Source organism: Delphinapterus leucas, unplaced genomic scaffold, assembly GCF_059928025.1.
Source record: "Delphinapterus leucas isolate spDelLeu-1000000601 "Yukka" unplaced genomic scaffold, BTC_Dleu_Yukka2 spDelLeu_asBTCV2_sq49, whole genome shotgun sequence".
Lineage (NCBI taxonomy): Eukaryota > Metazoa > Chordata > Mammalia > Artiodactyla > Monodontidae > Delphinapterus > Delphinapterus leucas.
In genome coordinates, this window is record NW_028322258.1 from 3,735,651 (window position 1) to 3,752,588 (window position 16,938).

Sequence of the window (16,938 nt, forward strand, 5' to 3'; positions counted from 1 at the left end):
ATAACTAAATCCATTTCTTTTTGATCAGTATTCTCCCCTTAGATTCTTTCTGTCACTTATACTGCAGACTTCCTATGTCCTGTTAAATTGGGTATGTGATAAATAAATAATAATAATTGTCTATTTAGCGAAATTAAATCTTACGTTTAATGTATTTATTGTGATTTTAATTAGCCCTTCAAATTCTTGGGTTTCGCATCTGTGGATTCAATCAACTTGGATTGAAATTTCCATTCATTTTACTACTACATTTTATATGAGGGACTTGAGCATCAGCAGATTTTGGTATATGCAGGGGCTCCTGGGACCAGTCCCCCTCAGATACCAAGGGATGACTGTAATCTTCTGCTGTTGGATAAGTATTTTATAAATGTCAATTAGATACAGTTGATAATGGTGGTGGTTCAGTTCAACTGTATGCTCACTGATTTTCTGTAAGCAGAATCTGTCAATTACTGATAGAGGTCTGTTGAGGTCTCCAACTATAATAATAGAGCTGTTTATTGCATCTTGCCATTCTGTCTGTTTTTGCCTCACTTATTTTGGTACTTTGCTGTTATGCACGTACACATTAAGGATTAAGTCTTCTTAGAAAATTGACCCCCTTATCGTTATGTAATGCCTCTCTCTATCCCTGATAATTTTCCTTGTTTGAAGTCTGCTTTGCCTGACATTAATATAGCTACTTCAGCTTTCCCTTCATTAGTGTTAGTGTGGTATAGTTTTCTTCATCACTTTACTTATAATCTATGTCTTTCTTTTTAAAGTGGGTTTCTTGCAGACAACATATAGTCAGTTGTTTTTTTAATCCCCTCTGTCATTTTCTGTTTTTAATTTTTATAGTTGCATTTAATCCATTCACATTTAAAGTGATTATGTGTATAGTTGGATTAATCTCTCCTCTTTCTGTACTGTTCTCTATTCATTGCACTTCTTATTTTTTATTATTCTACCCCTTTTCTGCCTTATCTGGTTTAATTAGGCATTTTATATGATTCTGTTTTCTCTCATTTCTTAACAAATCAGTTATACTTCTTTTTAAAAAATGATTTTAGTGGTTGCCCTCAGGATGGCAACATGTATTTACAACGTGTATTTACAAGTCCACTTCTAAATAGGTCTATATTATTTTATGAGTGTGTAGGTACCTTAAAATATTTCATATTCATCCCTTCTAACATTGATGTCACTCATTTCACTTATCAATAAGCTATACTCATCCAATATATTGTTGCTGTTGTTAGTTTGAACACTTATATATTAAATCAAGTAAGAAAAAGAAAAATAAAAGGGTTTATTTTACCTTTATGTGTTCCCTCTCTAATGCCCTTCATTCCTTTATGTAGATCTCAGTTTCTAACCTGCATCATTTTCTTTCTCTAAAGTTTAAAAAAATTAAACCTCTTTAAACATTTTTTGAAAGGCAGATCTACTGGTGAAAAATTCCTCATTTTTGTTCATTTGAGAAAGTCTTTAATTTCTCCTTCCTTTTTGAGGAACAATTTTCCTTAATACAGAATTCTAGCTTGGTGATTCCTTTATTTCAACATTTTAAATATTTCTCTCCACTCTCTTTTTGCTTGCATTGTTGATGACAAGAAGTCTGCTATAAATCTTATACTTCTTTCTTCATAGGTAAGGTGGTGTTTTTCTGTGTGTGTGTTTCAAGATTTTTTCTTTGATTTTCTGTAGTTTGAACACAACATGCCAGGTGAAAGTTTTTTTTATTATTTATCCCACTTGGACTCCTCTGAGTCCTTGATCTATGGTTTGGTGTCTGTCATTATTTTTGAAAAATTCTTAGCTATTTTCACCTCACAAATTATATCAGTATTGTGAACTGAAATCCCATGTTTTTTATTACCAATTCATACTCTCCTCTAATAAGCCATTCATCATAGAAGACCTGCCACCTTATACTTCCTCTAGATCCACCTCTGCTGAGACCATTGCATCAAAGTGAGAACTAATCTCGAACTGATTTTTCCAATTTTCTCTTTGCACAGTGCTGAGTAGTGGGAACTTTAATTGTAACTGATCAGTTTTTGTCTTTTATATAGTGTGCAGAATGTTTATTTGCACAAAACATAAATAACGTGTATATGTATGTGCCTGTGTATGTTATATATATGTGTGTGTGTGTGTGTGTGTGTGTATATAAATGTTATGATTCCTTGCTCGGAAGGATGGAATCTAGGGCAACAAGAAAAGGGGGAGTGATACATGGTCTTCCTCTTAACTTTACCTTTTTTTCTCTCCTTTTCTTTTTTTACCTAAGTTATTTATTTAATTCATCTCCTGCTACAAGAAAAGTGATGGAAAATCAGTCTACTGGTCATCATTTGATGCAAATAAAGAACATGGGCTTAAGGTCCTATACATTTTACTGGTCCATGTGCAAGAATAGTCCAAATCTGAGCTGTGGTCCATGATGTAGAACAATGGTCCAGGTTTTCTTTATTCATCTTCATTGCAGGTCAGAAGTGGCTTCAAATGAGGGTTATGGAATAAAGAATGGTTACCGTATCTCTAGGAAAAGGGCTTGAACCTGATGCAGAGATGGGGATAGACAAAAACTTGGGTTCTTATGTTTTCTCTGGTGCAAACAGGAAGGCGTTCAGCAAGCTGACTCCCACCCTGGGGAACATGACAAAGTAAATAGGGGCCTTCCAAGTGTGAGCTAAGCCCTCCTTGCTTGAGGCACCTCTAGACATGGGAAGCCCCAGATGTGGTTGGGACATACCTAGAACCCCAGAAGCCCAGAGTCTAGCCACCACTCCATTTTCGACCTGATTCAAAGCTATCATTGCCTCTTTATTATTCTAGAGATTATAAAGAAATTATTATTCCTGATTAAAAACAGAATTATCAAATTTAAAATCATTGTGATAGCAGTAAGCAGCAAGTTATATTCCTTAGAAAATCAATGCAATGAAATACATACTCGGCATACATACATACTCAATTTTTCTCAGAATTCAGAAGAAAATAATAGAAACTAGGTGTGATGAGAAAAGAGTTAAGTGAAAGAAGGTGGAAAATAAAATCCAATCTACAGAAAATTGTAACTTCATGAAACAGTCACTTTTACAAATTACAAGATTTTTTTTAATCCAGAAAGTGACATAGTTATTTATCAGTTACTAGTTTCAGAGTCCTTTCAACATTTCTGAAGACACAAGTCAAGATGAAGCTGATAATTGCCCAATATTTGATCTGATAAAAACATAATGCTGCAAACGAAGGAGAACTTTCCTCTGGTGAATGGTGGACTGAGGGGGGAAAAATGAAGCACGTTTTCACCTCATGGAACTGAGAATGCATGAAGAAACGTTGATAAAATATTTGATTAACATAACCGCAGATGTTCACAAACTGAGTTTTAAATAGATATTTATGGTTTTCCAAAGCAACCGAAGCAGCAGCCCATCTTCATGGGATCAGCTAGTGAGTATCAAAATTATTTAATACACTCTATCCCCTACTGTCAAAAGTGAATACTCTCAAGTGCTTGGCATTCTGTAGAATAGTGGTTAAGGAGAAACTTGAAATGTGTTTTCTCTTGTCCAGCAAGTTAACATTTTCTGTTAGGTTTCTGTTTTCTCTCGAAGGACCTACTCTTCTCTTGATGGTAAGTTATTCTCTTTAAGGACACGCTGTCCCCCCGCCCATCCCCTCAACTACAGTAGTATGCTTTATTCAGAGATTTCTATAGGGCACAGATATCATGATATGATAATGCAAAATACATACGTACATTTTAGTTAGCAGATGGTTGGTCTCCTTATATAGATTTTAAAATACAAATCAAAATAAAATTCAGATGGAATAAGGACTTAAATATGTAGAGCATAAAATTACTGGAATAATACAGGAGATAACAAACTCTGAGCTACACAATAAAAGCAGACATATAATGATTTGGTTAAACACCAAAAGCTTCAAAAAGTTTAAACAAATCTCAAAATAGAGAAATAACTTCTGCAATGCAAAATAATCAATATAGGGGGAAGAGATTTCATTAAAAAATAAAGGTAAATATTATATTGAATAAATGCCAGGAAGAAGAAATTCAGGAAAGCAAATGTAAAAAATGTGATAAATACAATGAAATGCTCAAACTAACCAGTGTTCAACAAAACAAAATTTTAAATAAAAATAATATGAATGTTTTGTCTATGTTTAATTCATGAAATTTGTTAAATGTAAACTATTCAAATTGATGGAAATATAAACGTTGGACTAATATTCTGTATTGTTTTGGATTTTGCTTTCTATTTGATGGTAAGATTTAGAGACTATTTCATGTCTGTTTATAGATTTATAACTTTTTCAAATACCTTCATAGCACATATTCTGGATTCTTCATAATTTATTTGTCATTCTTATGGGGATTTCAAGTTGTCCTCACTTGGTTGCTATGCCAGCAATTCTATACGAGAAAACCTTATCCATACAATTTGGTTTCGATGTGTTTTCTTAGCACTCATTAATTCTCCTGAAGAAACCTGCTCCTTTTCCCAAACTTTAATTCAGGAAACACAAGGATAGTCACCTAATTTTAGAACTTTGTTTTGTGTTATTGAGGTCTGTATTGTTAATCTTAGGATCTCACAGTTCTTCCTCAGTTTGGTCATGTTTCCTTATGCTAACAAAATCTTCTTTTGAGAGGTAAAAAAATATTTTTTATTCTTACTGAAGATGCACTTAAAATATTTTTCATTAATTTTTACTTTTGTTGTTGGCACCAAATTACTGAGAAAAGGGCAAAAGAAACAACTTTATTCAGCCATATATAATTACAAATCAGTTTGTTGATATTTAGTAATATTGGTTCTTATTATCCATTATCCTAAATTAAAATTTAGTATATTTACAGATGCTCAGAAACACTAGGAAGTTAAAATTACATATTATTTCTTTGCTCTTGAAATTACATTTGATAAGCTTTTGTATTTTTTTAAGGAACAATCTGTGTCTTCAGCACTTTTTGATGTAGCATTACATTAAGAACATTTTCCATGTTATTAAATATTTTTTGAAAGCATGTTAATACCTACAAAACATTCCATCTTATGCAAGTACCACATAATTTATCTGTGTCTTTATTACTTGATATTAAATGTGTTTCTAATTTCTTCTATCCCCAAACATTCTATAATAAGCATTCTTGCACATTAATCCTTGTTAATTGCTTTATTTCTTTAAAATAATTATTATAATGCTATATAAGTAAAGTATGCTGTGGGCACTCAAAACCATAGAGAAAACAGTACATCTAAATGTATTAGTGTTTAAGAATCATAACATATCGAGGGGGATTTTAAGTGAATGAACCTAGTGATTAATTTTAAGAACATAAAACTTGAGACAACCAGATATTATGTGCTCCCTAATGTGAAGAAATAAGTGTAGCACATCAACTATGAAGAGCTCTTACCAATCAAATCTGAATCAAAACTGTAGTTCCCAATCACTAATTTGTTAAAAAAGAAAAACATGAAAATCGGAGAAGTATGTTAAAAATAAAACAGGAATACACACAGAAAAATGCAAAATTTTGTTAACTCTACAAGGCAAATGACCACCCACAAGGAAGAATAAACTTCATGGAAAAAAGAGAGAGGGACAACGTATAGATTTAAAGACAAGAGAATAATCAACCAAGCTATCAATATTCTGAGCCCTGTTGGGATTCTGATTTCAATAAAACAACTTTGGAAATAAATTATGATACATCATGCAGATATATACACTGACTAGATATTTTAATATAAAGGGTTTATTGTTAAATTTGTGGGTGGATAGCTGGAAAAGCTTTTGTCTTATTTTGTATTTTTTTAGTCCTTATGCTGTTTTTTCCCCGATGAAAAATCCTATGTTTAGGATTTTCATCTATACTATTCAGGGGTTAAAGTAACTCTGAAGTAATCCTAAAGTAACCTTAAAGTAATCGTGTTTTGGGCAGAGCCAAAACACGATTGGACGTATGTTGATAATTATTGATCTTCTCTATATTTCCATATTTTTTGAGAATTTAAAATGCCACAAAAGGGAGCAACAGGAAATGAGTTTACTATTTTGGTGGGGAATAGATAATACAGTCTTGTTATATATATATATGGTTTATCCTGAAGAGCTTTGGGAAAGGAAGTGATATGATGGGATTCACAAGTGAGAGTGCACTCTTATGAACATGGACATGAATTCATCCAGGAGCAAGGAGACCATTAATACCTTCCTCAATTTCTATAATTCCAGTGCCCTCTCTGTCACACTCTTATGGGCTATAATTTCTCTACAGAATGATAATAGAATGATAAAGAAAATAAGAATGAATTAAAAATGAGATGTGAAAGCCAAAGGGACTCCTTGGTAGAGGCCAAGAAGCCCTCGTTTTGCAACAGGAGTGCAGAGAAAGCCAAACATGAGGCCTGAGATTTATTAGTCTGTGCGACTAACTTCAAAGGAGGTTAAACTTGGCAGATTTGTTATATACCAAGGGCATTGCCCCCATTGGGAAAATCTGAAGCTTTAACACACAGAATCTAGACATGCGGATGATTGCTCCTGAAGATTTTGATTCCTCTGACACTTCTGAACCTTCTAAGCCTGCAGAAGTGATCCATTCCTTTTTGCTAAGAGCAGTCATCTCAATAATCCTGAAAGGCAGCAGATATACCACTCAAGATCTGCCCTCACTTTCCCTCCTGGCCACTTGGCTTATACCTAGGTTTTAAGTCACAATATCAAGCAACTGAGGATGCACTTGGCTTCATAAACAAAGTAGTGTAATTTAAAGATGCTGTAAATCTATCTGACATGTATCAGTAGCCATCTGGGATGGATGAGTGGCACTGTGTTAGAAGATTCTTTATCAGAGGGACTGGAACATAGAATTGGAAAGGGAAGAATTTATTTACCTGAGAATATTCTTTGGAGATAAAGGATTTAGTGTCCGGGAAAGAACCTCAGGAGATTGTACAAACTAATAAGGTGGCTCCCAGTACATGGCATGGTACACACAGTGGCCAAGCTGAGCAAAATTGAAATGCATGAACTGCAATGTCAGATGATGGATAAAGAAATTAAAAAGTTCAGAGAAGTAGACATGCTAGAATGGATGTAATATGTACAGTCAGAAGATAAGCATGATGGTTATGTTCCTTGGGAAGGCCCAAGGACACAAAATTTATCAAGACCATATGAATGGCCTGGTGAGACAGGAAGCAGCATCATTAAAAAGTTCAGGGGCTTCCCTGGTGGCGCGGTAGTTGAGAGTCCGCCTGCCGATGCAAGGGACGCGGGTTCGTGCCCCGGTCTGGGAGGATCCCACATGCCGCGGAGCAGCTGGGCCCGTGAGCCATGGCCGCTGGGCCTGTGTCCGGAGCCTGTGCTCCACAACGGGAGAGGCCACAACAGTGAGAGGCCCGTGTACAGGAAAAAAAAAAAAAAAATTCAGTAATGTCTCTACTCTTCATTTTAGGGCTGGAGATAGAAAATACTGTTACAGAATTTATCTAGCTGAAAACAATGTCCATGAATGGACTTTAAAATAGTAGAGTCTAGGTGGCAGCAGTTAACTGTCAGTAACCAGGTGGTACTTAACCACATATGTTGTGATCACTAGCAAAGTTGGAGTAATAGCCCTGGGAACCAGATACACAGGGACTTACAAGGATGGTTAATAGAATATGACCTCCCTAGGGGCAAAATAGATTGGTGGCTGACAAAGTCACTACTCAGCTTGAACCAGCAGAAGAAATCAAGGTTTGGTGATTGGGCGTCTGAGGATAGCCACCCTAATAAATATGTCATGATTCCTTGCATAGGTTTCAGACTGGGGACCATTGTTCAGAATCAGAGCCCACTAAACAGTGGTTCCAAGTGGAACAATTGCAATACCATAGCATGTATACAAAGCAATGATTTGCTGCATTTTTCCTCAAGAAAATTATGGCCATTTACTCATTTGACTATAAATTGGGAGATGGGGATTACTCATTTTTAGCACTGTTGGTATAGGTTATAGGGTTTCTGTGATATTGAAGTACGAATACTTTGAAACATTATTGTGGCCTTCCTATATGTATGGGGGCATATGGGAGACAGGTAGTAAATCACTTACATAGACCACCTGATGGTCATTTCCCTGGGCCCTGAATGTTTAATTGGTATTAACATACTTGGAAGTTAGTACAACTTCCAGATTGGGTCCTTGGTTGTAGATAACTACCAAAATAGGGAAAGCCACATGGAAGCCTCTGAAACTGTTCCTGTCATGAGAAAGTAAGTAAAAATATAGAAATAAAAATTGTATCATATATGTATTATATAGAGTTTAGGAGATTTATATCAGCTTTGAGTTTCTAAGAGATGCCAAGGATGGTGGTCCTTATCACATCCCCAGTTAAGTTACCTAGCAATGATCTTGCAAAAACCAGATGGATCCTGGAAGGTGACTGTAGACCGCTGCAAGCTCAACCCAGTAGTTGCCCTGATTGAAGTTGCCACGATGGATGTGGTAACTTTGTTAGAACAGATAGAGCCTCAGGTTCTGGTATATGGACATTGTTTTGGCATATGCATTCTTTTCTATTTCAGTAAGAAAAGAGGATCAGGGAGAGTTTTTGCTCACTTCAAATGTGTAATAAACACTTGCAAATTTTGCTGTTGAGCTGTAATTCCTTTTCCTCTGCTATAATGTAGTCCAAAGGGATCTCGGACTATCTAAACATTGCAGAGCGCAGCACATGAATCCATTGCTTTCAGGATAGCATGTTAATCTCTTCAAATAGTTAGTACTATGAAGGCCTTCATGAGACACTGTTTAGAGGATGGAGTGGTCATGATGGCAGAGAGAGAGGCCAACAGCGTGGATTCTCACTAACTAAGGCTAATCTAGCTACTGCTACTGCCAAATGTCCAACCTGTAAGAAAAAGAGACCAAAACCAAGCTCCAAAATTACATAATTTCTTGAGACTTACTATCTACCTGGTAACAAGTTAACTATTTTGAATAGCTTCCATCCTGAGAATATCACTGGTCTTGTCACTAGAATAAATTATTATTATATATTTCTGCCAGTGTATATGGGTTTCAAAAACATTCCTGTTCTGCTAATTGTTTTTCAAAGAAATGAGTTTTACGGAAGGTGTGATGGTTTATTTTATGCCTCAACTTGACTGGGCCACAGGGTGGCCAGATATTTGGTCAAACATTACTCTGGGTGTATCTGTGAGGATGTTTCTTTTTTTGTTTGTTTTTTTCTTTTTAACATCTTTATTGGAGTATAATTGCTTACAAAGGTGTGTTAGTTTCTCCTTTATAACAAAGTGAATCAGCTATACATATACATTTATCCCCATATCTCCTCCTCCTTGAGTCTCCTTCCCACCCTCCCTATCCCAGCCCTCTAGGTGGACACAAAGCACCGAGCTGATGTCCCTGTGCTATGCAGCTGCTTTCCCCACTAGCTATCTATTTTATATTTGGTGGTGTATATATGTCCATGCCACTCTCACTTCGTCCCAGCTTACCCTTTCCCCCTCCCCATGTCCTCAAGTCCATTATCTACGTTTGTGTCTTTATTCCTGTCCTGCCCCTGAGTTCTTCAGAACCATATATTTTTTTAGATTCCATCTAAATGCGTTAGCATATGGTATTTGTTTTTCTCCTTCTGACTTACTTTACTCTGTATGACAGTCTCTAGGTCCATCCACCTCACTACAAACAACTCAATTTTGTTTCTTTTTATGGCTGAATAATATTCCATTGTATATATGTGCCACATCTTTATCCATTCATCTGTCGATGGACACTTAGGTTGCTTCCATGTCCTGGCTATTGTAAATAGAGATGCAATGAACATTGTGGTACATGACTCTTTCTGAATTATGGTTTTCTCAGGGTATATGCCCAGTAGTGGGATTGCTGGGTCGTATGGTAGTTCCATTTTTACTTTTTTAAGGAAGCTCCATATTGTTCCCCATAGTGGCTGTATCAATGTACATTCCCACCAACAGTGCAAGAGGGTTCCCTTTTCTCCACACCCTCTCCAGCATTTATTGTTTGTAGATTTTTTGATGATGGCCATTCTGACCAGTGTGAAGTGATACCTCATTGTAGTTTTGATTTGCATTTCTCTAATGATTAGTGATGTTGAGCATCCTTTCATATGTTTATTGGAAATCTGTATATTTTCTTTGGAGAAATGTCCTTTAGGTCTTCTTCCCATTTTGGGGTTGGGTTGTTTGTTTAATTGGTATTGAGCTGCATGAGCTGCTTGTAAATTTTGGAGATTACTCCTTTGTCAGTTGCTTCAATTGCACATATTTTCTCCCATTCTCAGGGTTGTCTTTTCATCTTCTTTATGGTTTCTTTTGCTGTGCAAAATATTTTAAGTTTCATTAGGTCCCATTTGTTTATTTTTCTTTTTATTTCCATTACTCTAGGAGGTGGGTCTAAAAGGATCTTGCTGTGATTTATGTCATAGACTGTTCTCCCTATGTTTACCTCTAAGGGTTTTATAGTGTCTGGCCTTACATTTAGGTCTTTAATCCATTTTGAGTTTATTTTTGTGTATGGTTTAAGGTAGTTTTCTAATTTCATTCTTTTACATGTAGCTGTCCAGTTTTCCCAGCACTACTTATTGAAGAGGCTGTCTTTTCTCCGTTGTATATCCTTGCCTCCTTTATCAGAAATAAGGTGACCATATGTGCGTGGGTCACCTCTGGGCTTTCTATCCTGTTCCATTGATCTTGATTTCTGTTTTTGTGCCAGTACCATACTGTCTTGACTACTGTAACTTTGAGTGCAGTCTGAAGAAGGGAGCCTGATTCCTCCAGCTCCATTTTTCTTTCTCAAGGTTGTTTTGGCTCTTTGGGGTCTTTTGTGTTTCCATATAAATTGTGAAATTTTTTGTTCTAGTTCTGTGAAAAACACCATTGGTAGTTTGATAGGGATTGCATTGAATCTGTAGATTGCTTTGGGTAGTAGAGTCATTTTCGCAATGTTGATTCTTCCAATCTAAGAACATGGTTTATCTCTCCAACAGTTTGTATCATCTTTAATTTCTTTCATCAGTGTCTTATAGTTTTCTGCATACAGCTCTTTTGTTTCCTTAGGTAGGTTTTTTCCTAGGTATTTTATTCTTTTTGTTGCAATGGTAAATGGGAGTGTTTCCTTCATTTCACTTTCAGATTTTATATCATTAGTGTATAGGAATGCAAGAGATTTCTGAGCACTAATTTTGTATCCTGCTACTTTACCAAATTCATTGATTAGCTCTAGTAGTTTTCTGGTAGCATCTTTAGGATTCTCTGTGTATAGCATAATGTCATCTGCAAACAGTGACAGTTTTACTGCTTCTTTTCCAATTTGGATTCCTTTTATTTCTTTTTCTTCTTACATTGCTCTGGTGAAAACTTCCAAAACTATGTTGAATAATAGTGGTGAGAGTGGGCAACCTTGTCTTGTTCCTGATCTTAGTGGAAATGATTTCAGTTTTTCACCATTGAGAACGATGTTGGCTGTGGGTTTTTCATATATGGCCTTTATTATGTTGAGGTAGGTTCCCTCTATGCCTACTTTCTGCAGGGTTTTTATCATAAATGGGTGTTGAATTTTGTCAAAGGCTTTTCTGCATCTATTGAGATGATCCTACGGTTTTTCTCCTTCATTTTGTTAATATGATTTATCACATTGATTGATTTGCGTATATTGCAGAATCCTTGCACCCCACTCGATCATGCTTTATGATCCTTTTAATATGCTGTTGGATTCTGATTGCTAGTATTTTGTTGAGGATTTTTGCATCTAAATTTCTTAGTGGTATTGGCCTGTAGTTTTCTTTTTTTGTGAAATCTTTGGTTTTGGTATCAGGGTGATGGTGGCCTCATAGAATGAGTTTAGGAGTGTTCCTCCTTCTGCTATATTTTGGAAGAGTTTGAGAAAGACAGGTGTTAATTCTTCTCTAAATGTTTGATAGAATTCGCCTCTGAAGCCATCTGGTCTTGGGCTTTTGTTTGTTGGAAGATTTTTAATCACAGTTTCAATTTCAGTATTTGTGATTGGTCTATTTATATTTTCTATTTCTTCCTGGTTCAGTCTCGGAAGGTTGTGCTTTTCTAAGAATTTGTCCATTTCTTCCAGGTTGTCCATTTTATTGGCATAGAGTAGCTTCTAGTAATCTCTTATGATCCTTTATATTTATGCAGTGTCAGTTGTTACTTCTCCTTTTTCATTTCTAATTCTATATTTTGAATCTTTTCCCTTTTTTTCTTCATGAGTCTGGCTATTGTTTATCAATTTTGTTTATCTTCACAAAGAAGGTTTTCATTTTATTGATCTTTGCTATTGTTTCCTTCATTTTTTTTTCATTTATTTCTGATTTGATCTTTATGATTTCTTTCCTTCTGCTAACTTTGGGGGTTTTTTTGTTCTTTCTCTAATTTCTTTAGTTGTAAGGTTAGGTTTCTTATTTGAGATGTTTCTTCTTTCTTGTGGTGGGATTGTATCGCTACATACTTCCCTCTTAGAGCTGCTTTTGCTACATCCCATAGGTTTTGGGTCATCGTGTTTTCATTGTCATTTGTTTCTAGGTATTTTTTGATTTCCTTTTTGATTTCTTCAGTGATCTCTTGGTTATTTAGTTGTGTATTGTTTAGCCTCCAGGTGTTTGTATTTTTTTATAGATTTTTTTCCTGTGATTGATATCTAGTCTCATAGCATTGTGGTTAGAAAAGATACTTGATATGATTTCAATTTTCTTAAATTTACAAATGCTTGATTTGTGACCCAAGATATCTATCCTGGAGAATGTTCCATGAGCATTTGAGAAGAAAGTGTATTCTGTGGTTTCTGGATGGAATGTCTTATAAATATGAATTAAGTCCATCTTGTTTAATGTATCATTTAAGGCTTGTGTTTCCTTCATTATTTATTTTCATTTTGGATCATCTGTGGGGTGTTAAAGTGCCCTACTATTATTGTGTTACTGTCGATTTTCCCTTTTATGGCTGTTTGCATTTGCCTTATGTATTGAGGTGCTCCTATGTTGGGTGCATAAATATTTACAATTTTTATATCTTCCTGTTAGATTCATCCCTTGCTCATTTGTAGTGTCCTTCGTTCTCTCTTGTAATAGTCTTTATTTTAAAGTCTATTTTGTCTGATATGAGAATTGCTACTCCAGCTTTCTTTTGATTTCCATTTGCATGGAATATCTTTTTCCATCCCCTCACTTTCAGTCTGTATGTGTCCCTCAGTCTGAAGTGGGTCTCTTGTAGACAGCGTATATATGGGTCCTGTTTTTGTATACATTCAGCCAGTCTAAGTCTTTTGGTTGGAGCATCTAAACCATTTACATTTAAGGTAGTTATCGATATGTATGTTCCTATTACCAGTTTCTTAATTGTTTTGGGTTTGTTATTGTAGGTATTTTCCTTCTCCTGTGTTTCTTGCCTAGAGAAGTTCCTTTCACATTTTTTGTAAAGCTGGTTTGTTGTTGCTGGATTCTCTTAGCTTTTGGTTGTCTGTAAAGGTTTTAATTTCTCTATCAAATCTGAATGAGATCCTTGCTGGGTAGAGTAATCTTCATTGTATGTTTTTCCCTTTCATCACTTTAAATGTCATACCACTCCCATCTGGCTTGCAGAGTTTCTGCTGAAAGATCAGCTGTTAACCTTTTGGGGATTCCCTTGTACTTATTTGTTGCTTTTCCCTTCCTGCTTTTAATATATTTTCTTTGTATTTAATTTTTGATAGTTTGATTAATATGTGTCTTGGCGTGTTTCTCTGATAGTATCCTATTGGACTCTCTGTGCTTCCTGGACTTGATTGACTCTCTGTGGAATCAGGAGGTGTTGCTTTCCTGGTATCCTTGTGCGACAGTACCCTAAGGTTTCAGCACTATGAACCAGGGAATCTCACCCCAGTATTCAGCTTCAGTATTCAGTCGCTACTGGGGTTCCACTTGCCCCCTGGTTGATCTCAGTCTCCATTTCAAGTGATATTGTATGACCCAAAGCCCTACTCTGTATCACATTGTTGGTCTTTCTGTCCTGGTCAACCCCTACCTTAATCTGGTGTGGTCAGACCCCTATACAAAGATGCTCCTGTCAGGCATGACCTTCCAAAGGATATATCTCCCTGAGAGCAAAGGCAAAGGCCAGACCTCTTTAGGGTAAAGTTAACTTCCCTACAATACAAGTACATTTATGAAAGTCACATTTATGCTATCATTTTAAGGATTTGCAATAGTGATTCCAAAGTTCAGACAAAATTGTAAAGTTTCTTGTCCTTTTATTCTGTTGAAATAATGACACTTGCTAACTAGGAATATGAAAAAGCTCCAACCAAGGTGACACTTGGACACAATTTCACTTATATGCCAGCTCTAAGATGTCACTTGCCTGTTCACTATCCTTAATTTATCACAGAGTTAATTAAATTTTATGCTCTTCTTGTATAATCATTTGTACACCTTCTATGATTAATCTTACACAGTCATTTTTCCACAATAATTTAAACAAAATTTCAGTGTATTTAGCTCATTTTTATTGTATGTGTTCTGTGATATTAGGAAAATGTCACTTAATTTACGAAATTAAATCTAAATATTTTTATTATCCATAAATCTTATATTTATTTAGTATAGGTCTTGCCATCATGGGAATGTTTTTCTATTAGAAACTTTGATAAATGTGTTGTAACCATAGGAATGATTTGCAAGACAGCAGGAGTAGTCAATATAGACTAAATTAATGTGTTAGGTTTAGTGTTCACACAGCATGCTTTACTTTAATTGATTACTCTATAGCCAAACTTAAATTACTAGTATCAGTGCTGATAGAAGAAAATGAATATTTAATAAAACACCCTTTGTATCATAGTAGCAGATTAATCTAAGTAAAAAAGCTATCATTTGTAATAAGCTTTTAAGGCTACTTTGATATCTTGAATACATGCAATATTAAAGAGCTTATAAATACAAAGAGCAAGATAAGTTGGGATAATTTAACAAAAAGTCTCTGCAATTAACTTTGAATTATGATGCATTTGGATTTAAAAATTAAGTAATACACTTACATTGAGAAGAAGTGGCAATACATTTTTTCTAGCTTTGAAATTGCAACAGATTCATTTATCAATAGAATTATATCAACAAAAATAACATAATGAGTAAACGGTAAATGATTAATTTATGAACTTCATAACTAACTCTTAGAGTCATTGATGTTTACATATAGATAATCTTAAGACATAATTCATGGATAAAGTACATTTTATTCCCCCATCATCAATCACCATCATTGTCATCGATACAACAGAGTTTTTGGAATAAAACTCAAATGAATAACAATAAGGAATATCACATTACTAAAATGTAAAAAATTATATAACTAAGAAAAACCTTGTAGGTTAATATTGAGAGTAAAAATAGAATAAAATTACAGATAAGGATAAAAGGCAAATTTTATGCATTCTTAACTATATTCTTTAAATCCCAAACATAATTTTGACTATTAAAGTATTTAAATTCCTCAATCTGGAGATGCGTTACAAAAAATAATCCTGTATACACTATAAAATCAGAAGTATATAATACCTTAGTGGTTTATTATGACTGTTGAACTTCAACTGTGTCTTTAGCTCCATGGATTTTATTCCATTGTATGTTAAAATTGAAAATCAGTGATTGCAAGAAAAAAATTAATTCCCGTTTTTTTCCCCATGTTTCTCCCAAAGTGGCTGAAGTAGGAGATGGAAACATTACCATTGAAAAAGAAGGTACAAGAAGAGCCAGATTTATGGGCATGCACCTAGTGCATCCACTCAGACCCAGACAGAAGGACTACACACTTGGTTTAATGCTCTATTGTTGCCATCTTGAAATTCTGAAGAATTTTTGAATAAGGAGCACTGCATTTTCATTTTTCACTGAGTATGCATAGCCATAAATAAAGTCAAACCTGTTGGTGATGTCAATCTGGGAAACTCCTATCTGGGTCAAGGAGAGACTGGGCATGGCTGCCAGGCATGTGCTTAAATGAATACTTGGAGAGACCATATATAAAATAGATAAACAACAAGGATTTACTGTCTAGCATAGGGAAATATATTCAGTATCATATACTAACCTATAATGGAAAAGAACTGAGAAAAAAGAATATATATTAATTTATTCATACAAATGTATAACCGAATCACTTTGCTGTACACCTGAAACTAACACAATATTGTAAATCAAATATACTTCAATTAAAGAAAAGAATACTTGGAGAGAACATGACTATTCTCTGAAACTTGGAATAAGCCTATGACCCTGGGTTTTATTCCTTTCCAGTACAGCTTGTCTGTTCTGAAGAGATTTTGACTGGCAAATAGTGAAGAGACCCTTCTTTACTTGATAAAAGCAAACAAATAAATACCAACAATAACCAAAAAAAAGGAGGATGGGCAATATCAATATTAAAATGGACAAATTCATGATCCACGAAGAATATATGTGAATAGCAAACACTTTTAGAATAATGAGAAGATGATTAATATTGGTCTTATAATGTAAGTGGAAATCTTTGACTCATCTCTCAAAATGATTTTAAGCAAGTCCATAGAAAACTTTAAAAATGATATCGATTTTGAAGAGTATAAGTACAAGTCTGAATTAATAGGTTTATACTGAAATTTAAAATTAGACTAAATAGACATGCAAAGAGCTCCCAAATATCTGAAAAACGTTCAAAATTTATGTTCTCAAAGCAATAAACTTTAATCAGTTATGAAAAATAGAAAAAAACCAGTTTCTGGCCTCAGTGCAATAACTTGAGAAATTAATAAGCTTAATAACACAATAACAAGTAGGAAATTATAATATAGAACTCATTTAAATAGCTCTAATTACTCTGAAAGAAAGCAAAATTACAATGCCTATT

General features: G+C 34.8%; 1 protein-coding gene across 1 annotated transcript in view; it reads left to right on the plus strand.

The window, feature by feature from the left end:
• The window catches only part of LOC149743943 (uncharacterized), a 100,053-nt gene extending 84,068 nt beyond the window's left edge, over positions 1-15,985 (plus strand). The window contains exons 8-9 of the mRNA XM_089906019.1: positions 2,279-3,447; positions 15,752-15,985. The gene's annotated coding sequence lies outside the window, so the exon portion shown is untranslated. The remainder of the gene's footprint in view (positions 1-2,278; positions 3,448-15,751) is intronic.
• Positions 15,986-16,938: the final 953 nt, after the last annotated feature.